Genomic DNA, 19,971 nt, shown 5'->3' with positions numbered 1-19,971 from the left:
GGCTTAATCTGATAACCAGAAAGAAAAGAACTGCTTAGCAATATGTCAGCTTACTGTCTACCTGGGTTCACAGGTCCAGATTAGAAAGTTCTATCGCCGATTGCTGGGTGAATGTCATGTCATGCAAAGACTAATCTTGTTCAACGGATACTCTTTTTAAATGTATAAATCTACTTAAAAACCAATCTGATAACAAAGACAGGCCTGCAGAAGGATGATTCAGTTGTGTCAATGTAGTAGTCACTCAGACCTCAACAACAACAAAAAAAAATTATATGTTGAGGGTGGGTGTTAAAAGTATGCACAGTCTTGATAATAGGAAAACATTAGCCACAAAATGAAAATAATAAGCTTTTTTTTTAAAGTGTAGGCCAAAAAAATTGTCTAAGGAGTTTTTTCTTTTTAGATTTTATGACATGAACAGGAAGAGACTAATGATCATCTTGCCTAAAAAATTAATAAATCTTAAGAACACTCTCTTTTACTTTGGCCATTATCATTATTTTTAAATTGCAATTGCATGTGTTGTCCTGACTTATTCTTCAATGATTTTGGGAATATAATTCTCCCTTGAATCAAATTTTGTGCACTAGTAGGAAGTGAGGGCTATCTCTTAAATATACTTGCAGAAATTATATTCATCTCCTCACCATTTCCGGTTTCCCTTTATTTTTCTGTCCCGTGAACTTTAGTTATTTGTGAATACATTATGTGAGTAATTTACTTGAGGAGATCATTGGCTGAGTTCAACAGCCTATAACTGAAAATGAAGGTGTGTTTTTTATGCATTCTTTGACACTTTATTAAAGTACTTTATTTTTAGTTTCATGTAAGAAACTCTTCCTTTGAAATCCAATTAAATAATTCCAAGGTAGGACCATTTTTAAAAATCAGGAAATCCACCCTAAAAAATCCCCCATATTTTTCTAATTAATTCAACCAAACCATTCCTACCTAAGAGACCAGATCCAGCCATGCAGAAACCAACAAGAGTATTATTTAGATAATCTGATATATTGGCTAGGGTTCTTTATTATTCCTGGGACCTGCTTTTTTTTAAATCACACTAAATTAGGATCTCTATTTTTACTTTGTAAATGGATAATTAACTGCTCTTCACCTGACTTTTCTCACTTGTGCTTGACCTTGGCTTGACTTTACCATGATACTATGTGGCAGGAATAGAAGTCATTTTCTCTTCCTTCCTTCAATATGTCAAAGGACAAAACTATAATAATTTAGTTTAATGATCTTAATTGACTTTATTTTGAATTCTGGAATCAGGCAACACTTCATTCCCTAAATCAGTGTTCCATTGAGTCAAGTAAAAGAGGTTGGTTTTATAAATAGAAAAGGACTTGAAGAAAGCAAAACAAAAAGTAAAATCCAAAGTTACTTTCAAAGTTACTTTCCTTGCTGGTAGAACAGAAAGCTAGAACTACAAGAAAATAACTTCTTAGTTAACAAATTATAAAAATTTTAGGTTATTTCTTTTTTATTTTTCATTAGTGTATTATAGTTTTACAAAATTGTGAGGTTTGTTTTGACATTCATCAATGCATATAATTTGTTCGGTTTCAATCTTGAGTACTACCCCCTTACTTCCTTTCTACCGTCCTCATCCTCTTCCTCTATTCTGTTACTAATCCTTTTGTTAATTTATTCTTAATTGGTACATTACAGTTATACATAAAAGTGGAATTCATTGTGAAATAGTCATGCATGCACATGGCAAAGTTTGGTCAGTTTCATTCTGCAGTTCCTCTTCTTCATCCCTCCTCTCTACCCTCTTAATCCCCTCCTTCTACTCCACTCTTCTCCCTTCTATTGTCATGAAATTCCCATTTTTAAAATTTTCTTATTTCTCTATAGATTATGCATATGAGAGAAAACATTCAACCCTTGGCTTTCTGGGTCTGGTGTATTTCACTTAGCAAGATGTTCTCCAGTTCCATTCATTGATGAGCAAATCACATAATTTCATTCTTCTTTATAGCTGAGTAAAATTCCTTATTTATATATACATTTTCTTCATCCACTAGTTTTTGAGGGACACCTTGTTTGGTTCCATAACTTGGCTATTGTGAATTGTGCTGTTAAAAACATTGGTATGCATGCATCAGTATAGTACGCTGATTTTAGTTCTTTTAAATAAATACTAAGGAGTGGAATAGCTGGGTCATTTGATGGTTCCACTCCTGCTCTTTTGAAGAGTGGTTGTCCCCATAACCAATGTGCAGTCCAACCAACATTGCATAAGTGTATTTTTTCCCCCTACATCCTGGCCAGCATTTATTGTAACTTGTATTCTTGAAGGCTGCCATTTTAAATGGAGTAAGATGTAATCTCTACAGTCTTGCTTTGTGTTTCTCTGATTGCTAGGGATGTTAAATATTTTTTTCATATATTTGTTGGCCATTTGCATTTCTTCTTTAGAGAAATATCTCAAAGAAGAAGGGTTTTATTTTTTTGGTGTTAAATTTTTGAGTACTTTATATATCCAAGATATTATTCTTCTGTCGAAGCTGATGAAAATTTTCTCCCATTCTGTAGGCTCTCTCATCATGGGCTTGTTTCCTTCACCATGCAGGAAGACAGAACAATAAGGAAATAACTTATTAGTTAACAGATTATTTCAGGTTACTTCTTTTGTGCAAGGATGAAAGAGGAGATAACTTCATTGTTATGTCTGTTTAGGAAACTTGGCTATTATTGCTCTATTTCTAATTCCTCAGAAGGTCAGATATACAGTTTAGTTTCAGATTGGTAATTAGAAACTTAAGTACAAGTGACTCCGTTTTGATTTTTAGTCTGGTCTAATGCGGCCCAGGGAAGGAGATTAGTCCAAAACAATGGACTAAATAAAATGGGCATTTTATTTAATCCTTTCTTCCCTCCTTCCTTGCTTCTCATTATTTATACTAGCTTAGAAATTTATCAAAGCACTTTTTCAAAAATGATTTTGTTTCATTAGTTATTATGTGCTTAGTTGTTCAGTTAGGAATTTGACTATAGACTTATGAAATAACTCATGCTATTTTGTTACTATATTTGTAGAAAAATATTTCACATCTCACATCTTCAAGGATTTGTTTGAAAACTTTATGTATAAACTAATAAACAGCTTTCTATTCCTATTACCACTTAAAATGTAAACATAAAATATATTAAATAAATTAAATAGAATGGTTTCTAGCTCCATTTTAAAGAACTATGAAAGGATATTTTATAACAACTATAAAACTACATTTTAGGGGCTGGAATTGTAACTCAGTGACAGAGCACTTGCCTCCCACATGTGAGGCACTGGATTGGATCCTTAGCATCACATAAAAATAAATAAATAAATAAACAAAACAAAGATTTAAAAAATAAAATAAAACTACATTTTAATGTTTTATATTTTTGAATGCTTTAGGTAAAGCTAAAATATGACTTTTTTTAGAATCAGAGACACAAAACTGAAAAAGTAAAAATAATGTATGAAAACAATATATAAAAATAAATTTGCTTTTTCCCTGCATTGCTACAAAAGGAAAAACCACAATAATACAAAAGGAGTTTTCAGCCTAGAGAAATATGTCATTTTATGTGACCTGCTCTCTACCTGAAATACTCTACTGTTTCTCCATTCCTCTTCATGCCATTCACAACTGTCCCACATTTCTCCTTCCCATGCTGACTCTAGTTCCCAAAGCCTGTTGAACTCCTATCTCTCCTTCAGGCTGCAGCTTAAACTTTGCTCTTCCAGAAAACACTTCCAACTCCAATTGGACAATTACATTAGGTACAAATTGGCAATTTTCCATATAATAACACCCAACCATCTTGTTACATTGTTCTGCTTATTGCCTGTCTGGGGATTTAAAAGCTGGAAGCATCTTGATTTTATTTGCTACCATATCCTAATCCCTTGCATATTTACAGTATGAACTCAAGTTCTCTGAATAAGCTGCATACATTAAAGATCCTAGACACTGCCTGAACTTGGCTGACTAGAACATAGCGATTGTGGAGAGATGGAATGCTATAGGTCGAAACCCAAAATTATCTTGAGTCATTGTAGGTCCTTTTTTTAGCCATTTTTACCTTAACTTTTATATCTGACCTAATATTTCTGGTGACTAATAGGTAAATCTCTCCAAAGCTATTGCTAAGCTTAGCAGGTCAACAGCCTCCATCAGCTCTGAAGCTAAGAATGTGATAATATCTGAAACCTATACAAGAGATTTCCCCACTCTCTCATGGGGATGCCTACGTGATAGTCTCACCAACATAGTTGGCAAATGTATTGATTTATGATTTCCTTTTGTTCTGTAATCATAAAACTCTTTGTAACCTCTTCCATGGTGAAATGCATCATTTGGGGTAACTTGAATCCATGTTCTCAGGCCATAGTCACTAATATTTGGTTCAGAAGAAACTGTTTCTCATTTTCTTTAAAGCAGCATCATTATTGTATGTTAACAGTAGGTCTGTGCTAGGTAGAGTAAAATAGAAAATATTTTATAAAGCAAAGATGAAAACACCATAGCATGACTCCAGTGTTATAACTTGTTGCCTGCTATATGTAGAGTCCATACGCACTTTGAAAGCTCAACTTCAAACCTACCCTTTGTGATACTCGGGTTGACTCTGCAAAGCACATTTCTCCTGTGCCATATGGTGGCTCCCTGTCAGGCTCAGCCAATAGAAAATGCTGGAGCAAGGAAGCTGGAAAACTTGCTCTTTCCTATCTGTGTCCTATTTTATTAATATTGACTCAGCAAAGGATCTCTCGCCTGGCAGAGAAGGATTCTTATCTCCAAGAACTCCCAGAGTCAGCTTCATAGTTCACATTGATGCCACCAAGGGGCCAGACAGGAAAACAGAACTTCTCCAGTCATATAAATTATGATCATTTAATAAAATGAATGAATGATTGGTTGGCTACTAAAAACCTAAAAAAGCCAAAGGTGATCACAGAGACAAGTAACCCCAGGAAACAACTACCATCCAAAGGGAAAGGAGAAAACATGAGGCTTGTCATAACCTAGGAGCCTAGAGGAAGGACCCAGCAAGGTGGGATTCAGGCCTCTGAGAAGGGACTGTACTTGCTGCTGGGGATCCCAGTAGCTCAGAGGCAGAGGCTCAAGGAGTCAGAATTGACACCTTCAAGCTTGCCTGCTGCCTAGCTGGTGCAAGGTGTGCAGAGGAAATCCCAGTATGAGCCTAAACTATGTCCACCTGTGTAGTTCAGGAATATCTAGGCACATTTACTGAGCCTTTCAGATTGGCCTATGAAAAGCCAGTGTTTGTCACTTGATATTTTTATTTGTTTGTTTCTTTCTTTCTTTGGGCCTAAGGAGGAGAAAATAGGTTTCAGTGGCTCAAGGAGATGGAAATAGGTGATCGAGTGGCTAAGGAAAAAGACTGGAGAATAAAGAACATGACCTGACATTTAATTCCCAGCCTGGTCTCTGACAAATTCCAAACCTTACAGGAAGGAAGAGAGACTATAAACAGTCTTAAGAGACCATTTCCATGAAGGCCTTTAGAAAAATCTGAACACTAGGGATATTTCTTAAAGTCAATATGACAGTGAATGACAAACATTAGAAATGAGTGGTCCTCCACCATTCCTGAGCTCTATATGCTGTCACACCAGCACACTAAAAGCTAACTTGCACAATCACATACAGTGGTACTCAACAAACAGTGCTGCTACTGCTGTACTCAAAATCAGAAAAAAAGCAAGTATCCAATAGAGAACAGAGTTGAAGACAGACCACAGTGAATATCAACATTAAATATATCCACAGACACTAATTTAAACAAACTATAAATAGATTGCAGAAAGATCAGTGGAGTGGAGGAAGGGGAGGAGGGGGACAGAGGAGGAGGAAGGGGGAAATGCTAGGGACTGATTTGGAGCAAATTATAGTCCATGCTTTTGTGATTATGTCAAAATGTATCCTAATGTTATATATAACTAAAAAGAATTTTTAAAAAGTTAAAAAAAGATACACCTCAAAAGATAAGTCTTCACAAGTGCTAGATCCTTCTCTCATTATTGTTTATCATACAAATGGATTTTGAACTTACTTCTTGATTTCACAGCAAGGAGTTCATTGATTAGCTGTTCATAGTTTCAGCTTCATAACACAAACTCTTGAATGAGATTCAGAAATCTTTGCATGTGTTCATTAAGTATTTCTAGAATGAATTGTTGATTCAGTTAAAATATGAGCTTATTGAGAGATCTGCCTCACTGACCTGCACAGGAGCCTGGGCCCAGGATAGGCCCAAGTTCATCCTGCCACAGGTAGTCACTCGCCAGAGTTCAGGCTCGGCCCAGGACTGCCTCTGCCCACTGGTAAACAGCCAGCGAAGTCAGGCTCGGCCCAGACTTGGCTCTCTGACCTGCATGGGTGCTTGGGCCCCAGGTAAGCTTGGTTCTGCACCCCCACCATCACCTGGAAGCCCAGGTCAAACCCACTTTCATCTTGAGACACTGCAGCTGTAGCCTTCCCCAAGCAGTAGCCTCTACCTTGGGACAACAGACAGGGCCTAGAAGCAGCTGCATCTTGGAGTATGCATCCCAAAGCCAGTGTAAGGCCCACCCTTTCAACCCATCTCTGAAAGACATCGCATCCATCTTGGGGCACCTCTACTGCTATATTGAGTTACCTCTTGTTATTGCCGCCACCACCTATAGTTGCTATAGCATCCGTCCTGGGACACCAGCAGGGTCTGGAAGCCCAACACCAAGGTAAGGTACAGACAATCTGCACGGGTACTACAAGAATATAAGTTAGAAACTATAATACCTCAGATCGGCACCGTAAGTAAGGAAATCACATAGACAACATGAAAAAAACAAGGGAGGAAAGTGCCCCAAACAAATCAGGATACTATCATAACAGAACCCATGGACAGTGCAGTTGATGAAATGTCAGAAAAGGAGTTCAGAAGGCTCATAATTAAAATGACCTGTGAATTAAAGGATGACCTAAATAAGTAAATTTAGGCAAAAGTTGATCACTCCAACAAAGAGATAAGAGAAAAAGTAAAGGCAACCATTGATGACATCAATAAACAGATAAGGGAGCAAATATAGGCATCCTTTGATGACACCAACAAAGAGATAAGGGAGCAAATACAGGTAGCAAAAGATTACTTCAAGAAAGAGAGATTCCGAAAAAGAAAAAAAAAATCAGAAATCCTTGAAATTAAGTAAATAATAAACCAAATAAAAAACTCAATAGAAAGCATCACCAACAGACTACTTCACAGAATGTGAGATAATGAAGACAAAGTATACAACCTGGAAAATAAGGTGACCACATAGTGAATATGGTAAGGAACCATTTGGCTTCTTCTCAATAAAAGAGGTCAGCATGCACTCTCTCTCTCTTTCTGCGGACCCTTAAGGTCAGAGGAACCATCACAGCACCCCCAAAGAAAAAGGTATTTCTGTCTCTTGTGTGGTTATTTCACGCTGCCCAATTCCCCTGGGATGACCCCTGAGTGTTTAAGTCACTGGGAAGATGACAGAAGACACAGAGTCTAATCCACATAATTATGGTTATCGTATATTAGACAAAGGCATCAAAAACATACATTGGAGAAAAGATAGCCTTGACAACAAATGGTGCTGGGAAAACTGGAAATCCGTATGCAACAAAATGAAATTAAACTCCTATCTCTCACCATGCACAAAATTCAACTCAAAGTGGATCAAGGACCTAGGAATTCGACCAGAGACACTGTATCTACTAGAAGAAAAAGTAGGCCCTAATCTCCATCATGTGGGATTCAGCCCCAACTTCCTTAATAAGACTCCTATGGTGCAAGAATTAAAATCAAGAATCAATAAATGAGATGGATTCAAACTAAAATGCTTCTTCTTAACAAAAGAAAAGAATCAATGAGGTGAATAGAGAGGCTACAATTTGAGAACAAATTTTTACCACACACATCAAATAGAGCACTAATCTCTAGGGTATATAAAGAACTCAAAACCCTTAACACCAAAAAAACAAACAAACAAACAAACAGAAAACCCCAAATAACACAATCAATAAATGGGCCAAGGAACTGAACAGACACTTCTCAGAAGGTGATATATAATCAATCAACAAATATATGAAAAAATGTTCAACATCTCTAACAATTAGAGAAATGCAAATTAAAACTACTCTAAGATTGCATCTCACTCCAGTCAGAAGGACAGCTATTAAGAATATAGACAACAATAAGTGTTGGCAAGGATGTGGGGAAAAAGGCACACTCATACAATGCTGGTGGGACTGCAAATTGGTGCAGATAATATGGAAAGCAACATGGAGAGTCCTTGGAAAATTGGGAATGGAAGCATCATTTGACTCTGCTATCTGTCTCCTCCTACCCAAAGAACTTAAAAACAGCATAATAAAGTGACACAGCCACATCAATGTTTATAGCAGCACAATTCACAATAGTTAAACTATGGAACCAACCAAGGTGCCCTTCAGTAGATGAATGGATAAAGAAACTGTGGTATATATACACAATGGAATATTACTCAGCATTAAAAGAGAATAAAATCATGACATTTTCAGGTAAATGGATGGAGTTGGAAAATATAATGCTAAGTGAAGTTAGCCAATTCCAAAAAATCCAATGCCAAATGTTTTCTCTGATTTAAGGATGCTGATTTATAATGTGGTGGGGAGTGGGGCATGGGAGGATTAGATGAACTCTAGGTAGGGCAAAGGGGAAAGGGAAGGGACAGGATGGGAGGGGGCATGAGGGTAGGAAAGGTGGTGGAATGAGATGGACATCATTACCCTAAGTACATGTATGAAGACACAAATGGTGGAACTCTACTTTGTGTACAACCAGAGATATGAAAAATTGTGCTCTATATGTGTAATATGAATTGTGATGCATTCCACTGTCATATATAACAAATTAAAATTTAAAAAATGAATGGATTGAATTGGACATTATTAATTATATGAAATATGGGAAACACAAGTCACAAATATTGAGACTAATTTCATAGGGTGCTTATATTCATAGTATTCCTTATTTTTCCAGGAGACTATTCTCCTACATAGTTTCTCAAGTAGGAAACTGTGAAATTGGTGTTTAGACATGTGTTTTGCTATAAAAAGTGATGTGTTAAGATTTTTTAAAAGAAACATGGATCTATGCTCCCAAGTTTAAGGTTCCCTTAAAGCCTTTAAGATGATAAATGAGATTAAATACATCTTTATGAATATTTCTCATAGTGTCCTCAGAAGTTTTACAAATTCCAAAGAACACTAAATGTCTAAACATGCTTTTGAATATACACAAAATGGCATCAAATGGAACTGAATATTTTAAAATTTTTAGAAGTATTGCACTCCATATGCTGGAGGGCATGTATTATAGTGTGTTGTTGGAAGTGTGATTTCACTCTAACACTTTTTACACTAACAATGATATTTAAGCATACCGTCTGTTCAAGATTCCTGCCTACTCAATTATTTACACTTTAAGTCTAATGTAAGCCTGACACATTCATTTCTGTGAACAACAGTGTTTTACTGTGGATAGAAGGTGTTTGTAAGCACTGCCACATGGTCTTGAGGATGCCTGCATAGAGTGTCATTTTTTTTAATTGGAAAACAAAGACAATGCAAGCACTATAGAGAAGCAGTGTTGAATTTTTGTTTAAAAGTATTTTAGGGATTTTCACATTGTTTTAAATTTGAGACACAGAACATATGCAGTGTAAAAAGGAATTTCTTTTTTACATAATAAAACTGCCTGGGAATTGAAAGTGTGCCAAAGCATACGTGTACATGCACACATAGAGGCCTTCAGCAAAGGGGAGAAGATATACCACTCAAACCATTAAAGAAATCTCTGAGCAAAAATTAGCTGACCACTAAGCTAATCACACAAGATCTTAGTGGCCACACAAATTTTTTTAAAAAGTACAAACTTTCCATAATTAGTTTGGAAAGTCACTAAACAAACATTAAGCACAAAAAAACTCTTGGAAAATGGAGGAAATCTGACTTCCAGAGTTATCACATTGTACTTTGAATATATATTTAATGAAAAATAATATTATAAGGCATGCAAAAATTAGGAAAATACAGTTGGTACACAGGGAAAAAGTAGTCAATCAAAACGGCCCCTGAGGAAACAGAGACATTGGATAGCTTAAACAAAACCTTAAATCAGTCAGATTCAGTGGCTGTAATCTCAGCCACTCAGGAGGTTGAGGCAAGAGGATTGAAAATTCAAGATCAGTCTGGGCAATTTGGTGAGAAATCTGTATCCAAATAAAAATTTTTAAAAAGAAAAAAGAAACAGCTGCAGATGGAGCTCAATGGTAGAGGGTTATCCAGCATGCAAAAGGCACTGTAGTCCCCAGTACCGAATATATATATATATATATATATATATATATATATATATATATATATATATATATGAACAATAACAAAAGCTAACCCAAAACCAGCTATCACAGCTATATTCAAAGAAATAAAAGAAATTGCAGCTGAAAATTTAAGAGAAAATGTAAAAATAATGTCTCATCAAATTAATGTCTCAATGAAATGTCTCAATAAAATAATGTCTCAATGAAAAGGTAAAAGTTATTTTAAAATGAGTTAAATAACCTGGGTACAGAGGTGCATGTCTGTAAATTCAATATACTCTGGAGGCTAAGACAGGAGAATTGCTTGAGTTTAGGAGTTTGAAGCCAGCCTGATAAACATAGGGAGATCCTGGCTCAGATAAATAAATACTCTATAATTGAAAAGTATAATACTGAAATAAAAATTTCATTATAGCCAGGCATGGTAGGCACACACCTATAACCTCAGTGACTTGGAAGTCTGAGGCAGGAGGATCACAAATTCAAGGCCAGCATCAACAATTTAACAAGAACTTCATCAACTCAGTAAAAGCCAGTCAATAATAATAATAATAATAAGAAGAAGAAGAAGAAGAAGAAGACTGGGGATATAACTCAGTAATAATCCCAGTACCAAGAAAAAAAGAAGAAAGAAAGAAAGAGAATTTACTATCTGGACTCAACATCAGAATTGAACTGATGGTAGAAAGAATCAAGAGTTTGGAAATAGGTCAATTGAGATTATCCAGGTTAAGAACAGAAAGCAAAAAGAATGAAGAAAACCAACAGAGACTGAGCAACCTGTGGGACATCAATCATTTCAAAATAAATATAATAGAACTCCTATAGGAAGAGAAGGCTGGGAATGAAACAAAAGAAATATTTTAAGAAATAATTATCAAAACTTTTCCAAAATAAAATCAAGAATCAATTAATGGGATGGACTCAAACTGAGGCAAGAAGATTGAAAATTCAAGATCAGTCTGGGCAATTTTGTGAGAAATCTGTATCCAAATAAAAATTTTTAAAAAGAAAAAAAGAAACAGCTGCAGATGGAGCTCAATTGTAGAGGGTTATCCAGCATGCAAAAGGCACTGGGTTTAGTTCCCAGTACTCAGCAAAAGAAACAATCAATAAGGTGAACAGAGAGCCTACATTTTGGTGGCAGTTTTGTCACACACACATCAAATAGAGCACTAATCTCCAGGAGATGTAAAGAACTCAAAAAACTTAACACCAAAAAAATAAATAACCCAATCAATAAATAGGCTAAGGAGCTGAACAGACACTTTGCATAAGAAGATATATATTTGATCAACAAATATATGAAAAAATGTTCAGCCTCTCTAGTAATTAGAGAAAAGCAAATCAAAACTACTCTAAGATTTCATCTCATACCAGTCAGAATGGCAGTTATCAAGAATACAGATGATAATAAGTGTTTGCAAGAATGTGGAGGAAAAGGCACAGTCATACATGGCTGATGGGACTGCAAATTGGTGCAATCACACTGGAAAGCAGTATGGAGATTCCTTAGAAAACTTGGAGTGGAACCACCATTGGACCCAGCAATCCCACTCCTTGGTCTATACCCAAAAGACTTAAAAATCAGCATACTATAGTACCGCAGCCACATCAATGTTTATAGCAGCTCAATTCATAATAGCTAAACTGTGGAAGCAACCTAGATTCCCTTCAATAGATGAATGGATAAAGAAACTGAGGTATATATACACAATGGACTATTAGTCAGCATTAAAAGGGAATAAAATTATGGCATTTGCAGGTAAATGGATGGAGTTGGAGAAGATCAATCCCAAAAAACCAAAGGTTGAATGTTCTCTCTGATAAGTGGATGGTGGTCCATAATGGGTGGGGGGAGCATGGGAAAAATGGAGAAACTTTGTTGGGGCAAAGGGGAGGGAGTTGTGGGGAGGGGGTATAAGGGTAGGAAAGATGGTGGAATAAGATGGACATCCTTACCCTAGGTACATATATGTCTGCGCATATGGTAAGAAGCTACATTGTGTACAACCAGAGAAATGAAAAGTTGTGCTGCAATGTATACAATGAATCAAAATGCATTCTGCTGTAATATATACCTAATTAAAATAAATAAATTAATAATAATTTTTTTCAAATTTGATTTTTTAAATAAATTTATTTATTAAAAAAACACAAAGACTGACAACCCAAATTTCTATATCCAGCAAAACTATCCTTCAAAACTATCCTTCAAAACTATATCCAGCAAAACTATTCTTCAAAAATAAAAAAAAAAAATTTAGACATTAGAAAATTTCATTTATTTATTTTGGTACTAAAAATTGAAAACAGAGTTGTTTTACCACTGAGATATATACCCAGACTTTTTAATGTTTTGAGACAGAGTCTTGTTAAGTTGCTGAGGCCTGCCTCCATCTTGTGAATCTCCTGCCTCAGCATGACAACTGTACTGTGCCTCAAGATTTTTTTTTTTAATTTAAAATAAACAGGGCTGGAGATATGTCAGTGGAACATTGCTCTTGAGTTTGATCGCCAATGCAATAATAACAGTAATAACAATAATAATTCGGTCAAGACAAAAGGCACAGATTGAAACTGTCCCTAGCTAACTCAGATGTAAGGTTGCCATATTTTTAAGAAAAAAGTTTAGGTATTTGGATAATCATCTTATTTTCATTGTACCAAACACAGTTTGGCTTTTATATCTGACTGCTAAGATCTAGGACTACTTAAGCTCTATGTTTAGCATTCTGATACAATCTAATAATGAAAAATTACTTTCAATGATTTAAATCTGGCCTCTTCTGCGTGAATATTTTGTATGGAATTTTTCTGGATCACTTTGAAAAGAATTATTATGCAGTTTTCATTATATAGATCTCTCAAAATTTTATTTATTAAATATATGCTATAGTTTGGATACTGAATGTCTATCCCTCAAAGGCCCACGTTAAAGGTTCTGTCCTCAGGAAGGCATTATTGGGAGGTAATGGAAATTTTAAGACCAGAGTCTAGTGGAAGGTCTTTAGGTCATTGGGGATGTGCCCTCAAATGGGACTGTGGAAACACAATCCTCACCTCAATGTCTGTTTCCACCCTGAGATGAGAGTCTTTGATCCACCACACCCTTCTGCCATTCTGTGCTGTCTCAACACAGGCCCAAAACAATGAGCCAATCAATCATGAACTGAAATCTCCAAACTGTAAGCCAAAATATACCTTTTCTCTATATAAGTTAATTATCCTAGGTATTTTGTTATAGCAACAGAAACCTGATTATCACAATTTATCTCCAGGTATTTTGTGGTTTTTATCCCATTATAATCTGTTTGATTTTGACTTGTTTAATGCCAGTGTAAAGACATAAAATTAGATAGGTGTGGAGGCACAGGCTTATCCCCAGCTTCGCGTAAGGCTGAGGCAGGAGGATTACAAGTTCAAGGAAAGCCTGTATCAAAATAAAATGAAATTCATGAGCTTTGTAATGTTTTGAACAACCAATTAAAAAAATTAAAAAAAAATGAAATGAGCATGGGAGTGTGCAACTCAGTGATAGAGTACTTGCATAGCATGTGTGAGGCTCTGAATCTAACCCCTAGCACCACACATTCACACACCAAAAAAGACATAAAATTGATTTTTGTACATTCACTTTATATCCTACAATCTTGTAAATTGCTTATTAATTCCAGGAGTTTTTTTTTTTAAATAGGATTCCTTTTACTCTGTCAGGTAAGGCTAAAATTGTTAAGTATTAAAATTTGCCATTAGTAGGGATATAAGGAAACTGTATTTGGAAATGAAAATTAGTAACAAATTTTTAGAAAGTATTTTGAAAGCATCTATTAAAATTTTAGGACTAGGATATGGCTCAGTGTTAGAGTGCTTGCCTAGTATGCACAAGGTCTCCTGTTCAATCCCCAGCACTGAAAAAACTCATACACACACACACACACACATACACACACACACGCACTTATATATATATATATTATCTCTTTTTATGTCTATATACTTATTTACTTATTTATTGGTGATAGTGGGAATTGAACCTAGGGCTTTGTACGTACTGAGCACACATTCTACCACAAAGCTAGGCTCCTACAAACTAAATATATATATATTTGGTCTCACTGCTGGGAAACTATTTCATTGCCAGCATAGGACATATATGCAAAGACGTTGATTTCAGCCCTCATCTGTAATGGTGGAAACCCAGAAATGAAGTGGATGATCACTAGTAGATGATTATTAGTAGGAAATTATACCTACTACAGATGTATGGTTAAGTGGTGGTATGTTGTCCTTCGTTTAAAGTGACTTGGATAGATTTCTCTGACTAATATGAAAATCCCATTTCATAAAGGACTGTATAGTATATTAATAATATGGAATTTCCCAGAACTGATTATATAGTTGCTGAAAACTAAAAAAGTGAAAGAGCTACTGCTTTTTAGTGGAACACTTTGTCTGGTGATGAGAAGTCCACAGTCATCAAGACAACGAGGTACCCACACTCTACATAGTCCATTTGTTCCTCTGAATTTGTGTAATGGGCATGCAGCTATAGCCACTTAACTGTTTTTTTTTTTTATATAACTTATTCAAAAGATTCCACTTAAACTCAGCAATATGTTTATTTAATCTCTACTCACTTAAAAAAATTATAATGTCTATTTCTCCTCCATAATTACTTTCTTCATAAGAAAAACAAATACACAAGTCAGGTGCTGGGGTGTATGCCTGTTATCCCAGCTACCTGGGAGGTTGACACAGGAAGATCACAAATTTCAGCAATTTAGCAAGATCATGTCTCAAAATTAAAAAAAAAAATAAACAAATAAAACAAAAGGGCTGGTGGTCTGGGGATATACCTCAGTGATAGAGCATTTGCCTAACACATGCATAGCCCCTAGTTTCAATCCCCAACACCAAATAAATACATAAATAAATAGGCTTAGGATATAGCTCAGAAGTAAAGTACTGACAGAGGTGGAAAGATTGGTAAGATTTTCATGATTTCTCTCTTTCTCTTTCTCTCTCTTTTTCTCTTTTTCTACTGAGAATCAAACCCAGGGATTCTTGCATGCTAGGCAAGTACTCTACCACTGAGATACGACATCAGCCCCAATTATGATTTTTGCATGTTTCCTTGTACCACTCTTTTTATGTATACTTTTAGTATTGGATTTAACCTATATATTCACTGTGTCATTGTATTTATTAGTCAGTTTTTTGACACTATGACAAAATACTTGAGAAAATCAACTTAAGAGAGGAAAGATTTATTTTGGCAAACAGTCTCAGAGGTGTCATCCAAAGTTGGATGGCTCCATTGCTGAGGAATTGTACTGAGACAGATCTTTATGGTATGAGGGTTTTGGTAGAACAAGCTGTTGCTACCCTTGCAGCAACCAGAAAGCAGAGAGGACAAGGAAGGGGTCAGGAAAAGAAATGCCCTCAGGGCATGCCCCAGTGACCCACTTCCTCCAACTAGGCAGCAGCTCCTACATTGTTGTCGCCTTCCAACAATGCCATCAAATTATGAATGGAACAATGGATTGATCCACTGATGCGGTCAGAGCCCTCATGATCCAAGCATTTCCTAAATCCCCACCTCTGAACCCTGTAGCACTGGGAACCAAGCCTTCAGCACAAGAGTGTTTGGTGGTCATTCCAGATGCAAACCATAAAACTATATATTGTACTAAACATTCTTCTTGTTGCTATCCACTATAGATTTTCTTTACCCGTAGGATAAATGCACAAATGCTTTTATCTTAGAAGTAAAAGTTATAAAGTAAAGGGGTATTCTGGTCAGATCTTCTGTAAGGTCACCAACAGTATATCACTGTTATCTTGACATAGGAGAAGAGTGATTTATAGCAAGTTCTTGGAACAATTACTATCTGGAGGACAGAGCAGAGAGAAAAAATGCAAAGACATAAAGAAACTAAAAAAAAAAGGCAGTTTTGCAAAGTCATTAACTGCAGAGAATAAGGCTTATGCTCTTATAAAGAACAATTTAAAACTTCAGGTAAAGAGGAGAGCCAGAACAGGAACAATATTTTCAATGAGGGAGGGCTACAAGCTGGTATTGTAGGTTTGGAAATAAACACACCACAAACATGGGAGAAGCAGCCTGGCTATTTCCTTTTCTACTTTTAAAAAGTCTATGATTATAGTGAAAAACCTTTTTGTTTACTTGTTTAACCTAATAGGCTTTTGCCTGAAGTGTCCTTATTGTGCTATGGTGTCCTGAATTTCTACAGTTGAATTCAGTTCTCAGAAATATTTTCTTACATTTTCCCCACCTTTTGCCATGAACTGAAAAGTGCATATAGGAATAAACTGCAAGTGAATTCTTCAGAGGTAAGTAATTTCTGCTTCAGCAATCCCAGACTACAAGGTATTCTTATATGTGCTCAAAATATTTAGAAATATCTATTCAGTTAATACACAAGGCAACCCTTCATTGTAATCATCCAAGATATTAACTTGATTCCTATTATGAAGGATATCCACAATAATAATTTTGAGTGCTTTCATAAATTTGATTAGCATAACCAGCTCATTTTGATAAGTATGATAGCTTAAAAGTGAATATTTCCTTAAATAGGTTATAGATTTTATTTAAAATTGCTCAGTCCTTTATCTATTCAGAAGAAAAATGCCAAATAAATATTTCCTGAAAAATCAACATACTTTGTGTATGATGTAATAGCTGTGAAAACAATCTAACTATAAGTAATATTCATGGTATGAGCTATATATAGGGAGCCATAATTCAGTGAAGAATGGCAAAGATGTTAAATAAGTAGTATGTAAGTAGATACTCAGTATGAAATTCAACCCTGGCTCTACCCACTTATTGAGAAGGAAATTACATCTGCTACGGATTTAAAGCAGGTTGACTTACATGTAGCTTTTTCTAAAAGTTAAACTTATTGGAAATATTTCACCCACAAAATCCTAAGAATGACCTTCAGGTAAAAGTAATGCCAAATGGGAAGTCTCGGATGCAAAAAGGAAGGATGAGCAAAGATTTCTGTAAATACACAGGTGGATCTGAATAAAAATTGACTATTTAAAGGAATTAGATCTACTCTGTTAAACTAAAAAAAAGATAAACCATTGACAATGGCAGCATGTAATTTGAGAGAATTAGATCTGAAGCAGCCTAGTATATTTTTTTATTTGGAAAGAGGATAGAAATATCGACTACCCTTAGACTATTGTAACTATCCATGTTAAAATAACCAGGGTAACTCCTAAAAGAATGGAAAATATAATCTTTAATTTAATATAAGGTAAAATTTAAAAACAACAAAGTTTTTGAAAAAGAGAAGGCAAATCCTGAGAAAAGACAAGAATCTATGTACTTGACTTTGGGCTGTCAAAACAAAGACTATCCAGAATAAATAAGAGGTAAAGGATGCTAAGTATAACAACACTTTTTTATTATTTTTTTATTTTTTATACCTGGGATTGAACTCAGGGGCACTAAACCACTGAGCCACATCCCCAACCCTATTCTGTATTTTATTTAGAGACAGGGTCTTACTGAGTTGCTTAGCACTTCACCCTTGCTGAGACTGGCTTTGAACTCGAGATCCTCCAGTCTCAGCCTCCAGAGCTGCTGGGATTACAGGTGTGTGCCACTGTGCCCAGCACAACAACTCATTTTAAAAGCAGCACATTGGTATGTGTCTTTGACTCAAACTGGAACTCCCCAAATAGAAAAGTCTTCCCCCTGATAGACAAGTTTGGCTTTAAAATTGCTCATAATTTAAGTAAAAATTGAGTCAAATTGCCCTTGAATCTTAGCTCCTAGAGGAATTCTTTTTTGGTGCATGGTTAATGTATAAAAGTAAATATACCTGTCCATAGTCAACTATTGAAAAAATAGCAACAACATCAATTATTTCAATGTCTTAAATACTTGAAAACTTAAGCTCTTGGCTTAGGCCTAAGGGACCCAATTCAGAAGATCTACTTTACCTTTCCTTGGGGATAGGAGGGAAGATGGACATCCCCAGCCCATCTTTTTCTGGGGTTATCCATGGCTGTGGACAGACAGACAAATATGTTGCCACAGGTTGACTTTAAGGATGAACTGATTAAGTTGAGGCTTTAAAGCATTTTTGCACTGCAAGCATATCATATGATGACAAATTCAACTGCTTTCACTTTGCTTTCATGCAAGGTAGTTCTGTCATGTGTTTCCTATTTTTGTTGATGTAATAATTTCCTCCAGAATGACAGGCTTCTGCATTTATGATGAACTTGGTAAATTCTCTGTACTTCATGTTTCTATATTACACACCTTGTGTCTGTTACCACTGTTGTGGTTATACATTCTGTATTTAAAAGTCTCAAAGATAATCACAGTAAGTTATTAACTGAGGCTCTGTTTAAATAGTCCATCTGGAGGAACACAGCAAAGGTGACGCTCCCTTGACTATCCCAGGCTCTCAGAAATCCTGTCAGGGTTACCAAGAGAGGGGTCAATTTGGTGTAAACTGCAAGATTTAGATTTCCATTTCCATTTAATGGAAAACTTTCACAGTGTCCAGATCCCTTGATGTCCTACAAATGAAGAGAGAAGATGTCCTCAAATTCCTTGTAGTTGTAACCTACTTAGGTGACACCACACTTGATTTCCAGATGGAACAGTACACCTGCAAAAGGAAAGGTACTGACAACTACATCATAAATCTGAAGAGGACTTGGAGGCAGATTCTGCTGGCAACGGGTGCCATTGTAGCCACTGATGGCAGGTCACACCAGGATTCCTACTCTGACTGCAGGACTGTGCTCAGATTTGCTGCTGCCACGGGCGCCACTGCCATTGCTGGTGGTTTCACTCCTGGAATCTTCACTGACCAGATCCAGGCAACCCTTTGGAAACCGTGTCTTCTGGTTGTCACTGACCGCAGGGCTGACCACTGGCCTCTCACACGGATGCCTGCCTATCATTCCTCTGTGCAGCACAGATCCTTCTCTGCACCAGGTGGATATTGCTATCCCAAGCAACAACAGGGTTATACTCAGTGGGTTTGATGTGGGGGATGCTGCCCAGGATGTGTAAATAACTCTCTGTGAGCACCTCTGAGAGGTCATGCCTGAGACCATCAATTTAAAAGGAGGAAGGGTTTATTTTGGCTTGTGGTTTTGGCAGTTTCAATCCATGGTCATTTGGCCCTGTTGTTTGGGGTCTGTAGTAGCCTGGCACCTCATCACAGTCAAGAAGGAAAGAAGAGACAGGAAGTGGCCAGGATGCAACATCCTCTTCAAGGGAACACTCCCAATGACCTAACTTCCTTTCACTAGGTTCTAAATCCTGCAGTTCACACCATCTCCCAATAGTGCCACAGACTGGGGACCAAGCCTTTAACACAGGCTTTTGAGGGATATTCAAGATCCAAACTATAGAAAATTATAAAGACTTTGGTTTCTATGGTTTGGCATGGTGAAAGGAATTAAGAGATAGAACTTTCTAATCCCTCTATGAAACTCAATGAAAAAGAAAGAGCTGGGGATGCGGAGGGCTAAGCAACAAGGGCCGTGGTGGCTGATTT

At 36.3% G+C, this 19,971-nt stretch overlaps 1 pseudogene; it reads left to right on the top strand.

Annotated features, from left to right (window-relative positions):
• The window catches only part of LOC143401814 (small ribosomal subunit protein uS2B pseudogene), a 34,404-nt pseudogene extending 14,919 nt beyond the window's left edge, over positions 1–19,485 (top strand).
• Positions 19,486–19,971: the final 486 nt, after the last annotated feature.

The sequence above is a fragment of the Callospermophilus lateralis genome, chromosome 6 (assembly GCF_048772815.1).
Source record: "Callospermophilus lateralis isolate mCalLat2 chromosome 6, mCalLat2.hap1, whole genome shotgun sequence".
In the NCBI taxonomy this organism is placed as follows: domain Eukaryota; kingdom Metazoa; phylum Chordata; class Mammalia; order Rodentia; family Sciuridae; genus Callospermophilus; species Callospermophilus lateralis.
This window is presented reverse-complemented; position numbering and strand designations above follow the sequence as displayed.